This window comes from Hypomesus nipponensis, chromosome 18 (genome assembly GCF_054491055.1).
Source record: "Hypomesus nipponensis isolate SF chromosome 18, ASM5449105v1, whole genome shotgun sequence".
NCBI classification, from domain to species: domain Eukaryota; kingdom Metazoa; phylum Chordata; class Actinopteri; order Osmeriformes; family Osmeridae; genus Hypomesus; species Hypomesus nipponensis.
In genome coordinates this window covers 17151030-17160000 of record NC_140378.1, presented here as the reverse complement: position 1 = coordinate 17160000, position 8971 = coordinate 17151030, and the positions used below count along the sequence as shown (strand labels likewise).

The window sequence follows — 8971 nt, the reverse complement described above, 5'->3', positions numbered from 1 at the left end:
CCATTAAATGGAATCAATCCTTAATCTACCCTTAGTCTACCTCCCTCTTTCCCACTCTCTACCCCCCCCCCCCCCCCCCCCCGTCTCCCAGTGTCTTCTGCACGGCACAGAGCTGAGACAGATTCACCACACACACACACACACACACAGTACAGACTACATAGTTGTTGTGTTGTCGTTTTGGCAGGTGCTCCTTGTGGTAGGAGCTAACATACCATTCCTCTGGAGGAAGCTGAGGATGGTAGTGTGTGGGCTGAAGTAAGCGTCTCTGTTAACAATGTGTGTGTGCTTGTGTATGCGGGTGTCTGTCTGTGTGTGTGCTGGAATGTGTATGTGTGAGACCTTATGTGTGTGTGTGTGTGTGTGTGTGAGAGCTTGTGTGTGTGTGTGTGTGTGTGTATGAATCCAGGACTACCAGAGTCTAGGCTCCCAGCAGTGCTTTATGGGTGTAATTACTTGGCAGAGATGAGATGAGCTCAGTAAAGTGAGAGTCCTGTTGTTTCAGCTTTAATGACACGGCCAGAGGGCTGATGGCCTTATACAGGGTCTGTTTGCCTGCCTGCCTGCCTGTCTGTCTGTCTGTCTGTCTGTCTGCCTGTCTGCCTGTCTGTGTGTGTATATATATGTGTGTGTGTATATATGTCTGTCTGTCTGTCTGATTATCCATCCATCTGTCTGTCTGTCTGTCTGTCTGTCTGCCTGTCTGTGTGTGTATATATATGTGTGTGTGTATATATGTCTGTCTGTCTGTCTGATTATCCATCCATCTGTCTGTCTGTCTGTCTGTCTGTGTGTCTGTGTGTGTATATATATGTCTGTGTGTATATATGTCTGTGTCTGTCTGTCTGTCTGATTATCCATCAGTCTGTCTGTCTGTCTGTCTGTCTGTCTGTCTGTCTGTCTGTCTGTTGGTGCAGGGAGTACAGGTACACTGTAATTGCATCCTCCATTATTATCCTCCATTAAGAAGGACTAAATATAATAACTGTAATTTGTGCATTTGTGTGTGTGTGTGTGTGTGTGTGTTGCTTTTAAGTAGTGATAATGACAGGTGAGATAGTTGTGTGTTTCCTGTGCCTACCCATAGTGTTAGCTCTGCTCAGTGAGTCACACATGCAGTCATTACTAAGAATCCCCCAGCTTGTGTGTGCAAGTGTGTGTCCTAAAAGTTGAACAGTGCATTCGTCCAAACACTTAAAGTCCTTCAGAGTGCTTCTAATTGCATATTGAACATCCTGAATGTGAAATGTAATAGCTGTCCCCTCAGTAGCCACCAAAGATGGTTTGTATTTGCTTCTTTCCTGTGTGTGTGTGTGTGTGTGTGTGTGCAAACTGTGTATTTGTGTGCATGCTCTGTCGGGTGTATTATGTGCTACAAAGTACACATGATGTATGCAGTCAGTCTAGTGTGTGTGTGTGTGTGTGTGTGTGTGTTTGTACACAGCCCTGATGGTGGCATTTGTGATTCTGCTGTTTTGAATAGAGGGTAATTATCAACGAGCACTCTAAAAATACCCCCATCCAAACTGCAGGCAGCATTCTGCTCCATCGTTATTTGGGCTTATTATAAATTGTTTGTGTTTTGGGGCTATTGGATACATATTTGGCTGGCAGCAGTTTGATATGATTTTCCTTATCTGTCTTTTCCAGAGCTCTCTCTTCCCATGTGAAATTGGCGTGGTAATCTGCTCAGATTTTCTCCCTTTACCCACAATGCTCATGCAGGAGCATGTGAACCGCTCCCCCCCCCCCCCCCCTGCCCTTTTTGAGCCAATCAAAATGTGAGAAAAAAATCCAATCGTGTTTTGATGAGAATTGGAAATGGCAGAAAGTGAGTGAGAAGGGCTTCCTGTTTACTAGTCTACCTGTCTCCAGGGTTGTTTACTTGTTTACTAGTCTACCTGTCTCCTAGGTTGTTTACTTGTTTACTAGTCTACCTGTCTCCAGGGTTGTTTACTTGTTTACTAGTCTACCTGTCTCCTGGGTTGTTTACTTGTTTACTAGTTTACCTGTCTCCAGGGTTGTTTTATCCTAATACAACAAGCTGAAATCCCCAGTTCCTTGCTCCTTATCGAGAGAGGAAGAGAGAGAAAAGAAAGGCAGATGAAGAAAAGAGAGTTGAAAGTAAATGCCAGAGGGTTTGTCACGGTTAACCCTCTGTTTTTAAAGTAGTCTCTCTCTCTATCCATCTCTCTCTCCCTCTGGGGCTGTTGACTGCTGTGCTCTTAAGAAGCTGTGTGTGTGTGTGTGCATGTGCATTTTGGAAGGAACAAGGAACGAACGCGGTGAATTGAAGGACAAAGTCAGTTCTGTCCAAATGTTCAAACCTGCAAATTTTCCTGAAACCCAATCACTTATAGCCTTGGGTTGGTCATTTGAAATGACCACAGAAAAAGCCTTGACATGATAATATACTATGCCCCCACATCCTCTTTCCCTCTCTCTCTGCCTCTCTGCCTCTGTCTCTGCCTGTCTCCCTCTCTCTCTCCCTCTCTCTCTCTCTCTCTCTCTGTCTCTCTCTCTCTCTCTCTCGCCAACCCCTCTTTCTCTCCTTCCTTTCTGTTGAGCTACAGTTTCACTCGAGCGTGGCTCTTCTTGGCTATGCTGTGTGTGTGTTTGTGTATTCATGTGTGTATAGTGTGTGTGTGTGCGTGTGCGTGTGTATTCATGTGTGTATAGTGTGTGTGTGTGCTTGTGTATTCATGTGTGTACAGGATGTGTGTGTGTGTGTGCGTGTGTATTTGTGTGTGTGCACGTGTGGACCAGGTTTCGAGAGATTGCTTGTTAACACTGTGATCAGGCACTGCATTAGTGACACAGAGGACTTCACTCTCTTCTTCACTCTGCCGAGTCAGGACTTGTAGTGCTGTAATGGCAGTTCACACACACACACACACACGCACACACACGGTTATTGAGGACCACCGGCTGATGGGTGCAGTGTTAATTCCGATGAAAGCCTACATGCTGTGAATTTAGATAAGTCGATTATGGCAACCGTTAATGATGCACAAACAGTTGTTGTTCTTTACCTGTGGCTGTCATCCTGGAACAACCCAAGCTGAAAAAGAGCCGTTCCACTGGCTGGGAATGGTCATCTTCCTCCATACCTCTCTCTGTCTCTTTCTTTTTCTCTCCTCCTCCTCTCTCTCTCTCTCTCTCTCTCTCTCTTTTCTCTCTCTCTCTCTCTCTCTCTCTCTCTCTCTCTCTCTGTCTCTCTCTCTTTCTCTCCAGCTGTGTTCACTGGAGGCTGTCTCCCTCTCTGGTTCAGCTCTGTATGAGACTGTCTGACAGAAGTCTTGTGAAATCATTCTGAATGATAAGCTGGAGGGGTGTGCACATGTACACGCACACACACACACACACACACACACACACATACACACACACACATACACATTTGCTCTCACCTTGCATTTTAGAGCTCCCGTAAGCTGGATCAATAGTAATTGTTTGTCTCAGTCTGGGCCTGCAGTGAGCCAAGGGCCAAGTGTGTGTTTACATTCAAAAAGCTTAGCCTGGATCTGCAGCTGATATCTCTTTAAGAGTGTGTGGGTGTGTATGTGTGTGTGAGAGAGAGAGAGAGAGAGAGAAAGAGAGAGAGAAAATGTGTGCACCTGTATCTTCAACCCATAGCCAGGTAATCTTTCTTCTCTGCTTGCTTGTAACGGTTAGAGGGATCAGAGGAGGAGAGGGGAGAGAAGGAAGGAGAGAGAGGAGGAGAGGGAGGAGGAGAGAGGAAGGAGAGGGAGAGAGAGAAAAGGAGGAGAAATAGGAGGATGAGAGGAAGGAGGAGGAGAGAGAGGAGGAGAGGAGGAGACGAGGAAGAGCTGCAAATAAGACAGCACAGGGGAGAGGAGCAGAGAGAGGCTGGGGAGAGGGAGAACGAGGGGAAGAGAAGGTGGACAATGGTCGAGAGTTGGGACTAAGGAATGAGAGAGAAAGATGGAGAGAGAGAAGGAAGGTTGGATATTAGGGGTGGGGGAAATTTGAAAAATTTGATTTGAATTGAATCGTGAGGTACCAAAAGATTCCCACCCCTAATGGATATGGTAAGGAAGAGGAGGAGCGAGAGATTCAAAAGAAAGGGAAAAAGACGGAGGTTGAGGTGGGCAGAATGAGAGAGACAGATGGAAGTAAGACCAGAGAGAGACCAGAGAGAGGGAGAGAGGTGGTGGAAGGACAGAGCTGGTAGCAGGTAGACAATGGGGGGGGGGGGGGGGGGGAGAAGCAGAGAGAAGAGACACAATGGATCAGTGTCTGCTGCATGTGCAGCTGCTGTCTCTGCCTGTCTGCAGCCTGGGTTAGCTCAACACACACACACATTATGCTCGCACACACACACTCACACACACAAACAAACACATTCGTACACACAAACTGTGTGTATGGACAACATACCTATCTAGCCACGCAGATGGCTACAGGAACTAATTTTCAGTCTTTTTTTCTATGGTCATGAAAAAAACAAGTTTTTTGTTCTTTTGTCCTTTATGTCAACCTGACACATCCCTGTTTCCTCACTGTCCATCAGTCCCTGGTTTTACACAGTTTCCCTGCATCTCACATGAGATTACTGCAGCGTCAAATGAAAGGTAAGCTGCCTTTTTTGCAGGACAGGTCCCCCAGGGCTTGACAGGGATGGTTAGGGGTCCCCACCTGCAGGTGCACACTGCGGTACTGCCCCTTTGAGGTCATAGACCCCCCCCTCAAAAGGAGAGAAGACACCGTGGTGTTAGTGTGGGTTCCCCTGAGCTCCCAACCAACAGCCACGTATTCACTTTACTTCTGCTGGATCATGGATATTCACAACATGCATTGGTTGTGTGTCCTGGAATCAAAATGGACATTCCTCATTACTGATGAGTGAGTAAGAGAAGGAAGGTGTGGAATAATCAATGTGCGTGTGTGTTTGTGTGTACATGCGTGGGTGTGCTTGCTTGCACGTGTGTGTTTGCCGGCGGTCTTGCACGCACGTGCATGTGTGTGTAAATGCGTGTGTGTGCACACGTCATAGTATCTACTGAAGCACAGGGGCTGCAGTATTGATCTGAGCTCAGAGGAACAGAGATGGAGAGAGCGAGGGCTTGTTAGGGTGATCATGTGCTTTAATTAAGCCTGACTCTGGGCCCAGGGGGCCTCCAGGGGCCCAGGAAAGAGAGAGAGAGAGAGAGAGGGAGTGAGAGAGGCCAGGTAGCGAGAGAGAGGGAGACAGAGTGAGGGAGGCCAGGTAGCGAGAAAGGGAGAGAGAGATGGAAAGAGAGTGAGGGAGGCCAGGTAGAGAGAGAGGGAGGGAGAGAGAGAGATAGGGAGAGGGAGAGGGGGAGAGAGAGAGACAGAGACAGAGAGAGACAGACAAAGACAGAGAGAGAGAGAGGTCAGGTAGAGATAGAGGGCGAGAGGGAGGCCAGGGAGAGAGAGAGAGGGACAGGGAGAAAGGGAGAGACAAATGGAGGGAGGAGCAGTGCAAGCTGGGAAATGAAGGTGGGTGCCAGGGTCCTGCTGTCTGAAGGTCATCCCGCATGCGACCTCTAGCCGCCTCACCAGATTGGATGCTGCGGGAAACACTGGCTTTTGATTGGCTCGTTCTGAAACACGACTGGCTCTCCTACCGTAAAGTAGCAGGCACACTTCTCTAGGACTTGGATGTGGAACTAATTAACTTGTAGATTAAAATGCTAATAATACTTATAATGCTAATAGTGTTCACATAAGTGTTAGTATCTAGTATTGACACACTATATTGTGTTATAGCAAGCATTCTACTCTATTCACCTTTTCTTGACTTTGAAATGCTCAAACTGTGCTCAACTATGTAGTGTCAGTCATACTATACTACACTAAATCACACCCATCTCTCTTTCTCTTCCTCTCTTTCTCTCCCCTGTCCTACTGTTCTACATAAAAACAGCATGCTTATCTGTACTGTCCCCATATGCTGCTAATCTCACAGGCTTTGTTGACACAGCTGTTTACATGCTTTTGAGACAGCAATGTCATTTCAGCACTTTTTTCTCTGAACTTCCCCTCTCCACTCTTCTCATTTCATGATGACTTGAGACGGAAAAAGCTTCGTTGATTGGCTGGAGGGCCACGGGCTAAAAAGTGGATCTATAAAAATGCTTTCCTCAGTCCTTTAGCTGTTTCTGCCATTCAACGATTGAGCTTGAAAGAGCTCCCTTCAGCAACCTAACACCAAAACAAATGAGAACAACATTTACAGCTTCCTTTTGGAAACTCTTCACAGTCTCTCAACCCATGATATCAGTTTAACATTGAGACAAAAGCATCTCCTGTCACGGATGCGTCCCTTGACAGACAAGGTGATTTTCCATGGTGTTTGGAGTTTATTACGTGTAGAGGAAGTCCTTTCTGATTGACTTTGACACATTAGCTTAACATGGCTCCCCGAGCTACTGTGGATGTCCTCTCTTCCCTGTTTCCCTGAGCCCTCATAACTCACACACACACACACACACACACGCACACACACACACACACACACACACACACACACACACACGCAAGCACACCCACACACGTTGTTAGTGTTTTACCTCACATCAACATAGTCATTTAAAAGATGGATGCTCTCCTCTCCACGACCTTTCACTGAAGCAGCAGTTTGGGAGTTGGAGGCTGAGAGGAAGAGAGGGAGGAGAACAGAGAGAAGCCTGCTTTTGTTTGTCTCCCCCCATGGAGGAGGAAAGAGGGGAAGGGGGGGGGGGAGGGGTGCTCCTTCACCTTGGGCTGCCAGCCTCCTCCTGATAAACCCCTAATAACCCTAATCAGCCTTTGATTAATTACACAGATAGGGGCTGCGTTTGCCCGTCCTTTAATTGACGGCTGTATCATGGTTCAGCCCGCGTTGCAGAGATGATTTGATGGGAGTCCGGGGGGGCCTTGAGCGGATGATGATCAGGGGCATCCAAAGACAACGTGGTTGGGATGGAGGATGATGGGGGGCGAGGGGGCTGGAGGCAGCGTTGAGGATTTAGGGGTGAGGGGGGGTGAAGGGGGCAGGGGGGGGTGAAGGGGGTGGAGGGGAGGGAAGGCGTGACGGGGCAGAGGCGGGGTGAAGGTTGTTGGTATCGGAAGAAGGTCGAGGGTGGTTGGGAAGCTAACGAGGATGTGGAGATGCAGGATGCTGATTGGGGTTGCCGAGGGTAACGGGTGAGCTTGCTTCCTGAACGGAACAGTTGGTGCAGACATTCTGACTTCCTCCTCTGCCGTTCAGTTCTGTTAGAGGGGGTGCTGGGGAGGGGCCGATGTTTCAGCATGTGGCAGGTTTGTACTGTCAGTGATATGCACATTGTAGGACAAGAAAAGGATTATAGGATTATAAAAAATCAGGTATTGGGGAGGCGATAAATCATGTTGACTGTTAAACACTAGTGATAAACCTTCTGGGATTAGAGCAATCATATCAGATCAAAAACATGTTGTTTGATAATTTCTTACCAACCTCTTGTGTGTTGATTTGGGATTGTGTGCTTGCTTCTGAATAAAGACACAACACACATTCCCTTCTGGCTCCATTTAAACCTTCAGTTTGTATTACAAAAACTTCTTGTGATTGCAGTTAGTTGAGTGTGTTGGTTTCAGCCTTTGTGTGTGTGTTTGCCCATCCATTTGTGTGTTTGCATGTGTGTACTGTATATAGCCTGCTGTACATGTGTGTATACATTTACACTCTTATCTATGCTGTGTGAGTGAGTGAGTGAGTGAGTGAGTGAGTGTGTGTGTGTGTGTGTGTGTGTGTGTCTGTGGTGTTGTGCTTCACCCTGATGGTCTAGGGGGAGACATGACTCTATATATATCCGGATGACTTATTAATATTCTCTCCAGTATACGCAGCACTAAAAATACCAGGGCCTGGCTAGCTGGGGTTCTTCCAGTACAGCAGCCCAGGAGGGGGAGGGGAGGGGGGGGGGGGTGGAGGAGGGGGGGTGGAGGAGGGGGAAAGTGCCTCATCAGCATGTTCTACCTGCCTGAGTTCCAGGGATGATTCAGTCATCCCAGCAGTGTGACTGTGGTACAGCCGGCAGCCGGTTCACTCCGTCTGGGGAAGGTGCCTGTTCTCTCCGCTGTCCTGGCCTAGCTAGGAGACGCCTGGTGGGGAGGCCCGGGGGGCGGGGAGGCCCGGGGGGCGGGGAGGCCCGGGGGGGCGGGGAGGCCCGGGGGGCGGGGGGGCGGGGAGGCCCGGGGGGCGAGGGGGCGGGGAGGCCCGGGGAGCGGGGACGGCCCGGGGGGCAGGGAGGCCCGGGGGGCAGGGAGGCCCGGGGGGCAGGGAGGCCCGGGGGGCAGGGAGGCCCCTGTCAGGAGATGCATGGCTCACCATGCAGCCTCTGGGGCTGTCCTCCACAGCAGCCATTTTTGGAAGCAGCCAAGTGGGAGGTGATCGACAACCCTGTTTGCAAAGAAAACTCCTGTTAATCATAACTGTTTACCTGTATCTCTCTCTCTCTCTCTCTACCTGTTTCTCTCTCTTCCGTTCTCTCCCTCTTGTGCTTTCACACTTTCCCTTTCTCTCCACCTCTCTCTCCTTCATCACCTCTCTCTCTCTCCCTCATCACCTCTCTCTCTCTCTCTCTCCCCAGTATGAATACTTCAACGCGGTGCTGATCAATGAGGTGGATGAGGAGGGCAACAGTGTGGAGCTGGGTGGAGAGTTCATCCTGCAGCCAAACGACCACTTCAACAACCTGTCAGTCAACCTGAGTCTCAGTGTGGTGCAGGTGCCCACCAACATGTACAATAAAGGTACGTTCAAAAATGCTATGAAAGCAAAACAGTCTACTCTCGTATAAGGATTCGTTTTCCAGAATATTCAGATTTAATTTAGCAATGAGGTCCTTCAGTGTGTGTGTGTGTGTGTCTGTCTGTCTGAGTGAGAGCCAGAGAGTATTTCAGCACATTAAACGTAACTCATCTGATTGAGGATCATTCCCCACAGCACGTTTTCTTAATT

At 48.6% G+C, this 8971-nt stretch overlaps 1 long non-coding RNA gene across 1 annotated transcript in view; it reads left to right on the top strand.

Annotated features, from left to right (window-relative positions):
- Positions 1-8683, top strand: part of LOC146252476 (uncharacterized) — a 20392-nt gene extending 11709 nt beyond the window's left edge. Inside the window, exon 3 of the long non-coding RNA XR_014732064.1 lies at positions 8601-8683. This is a non-coding gene — a long non-coding RNA (uncharacterized LOC146252476). The remainder of the gene's footprint in view (positions 1-8600) is intronic.
- Positions 8684-8971: the final 288 nt, after the last annotated feature.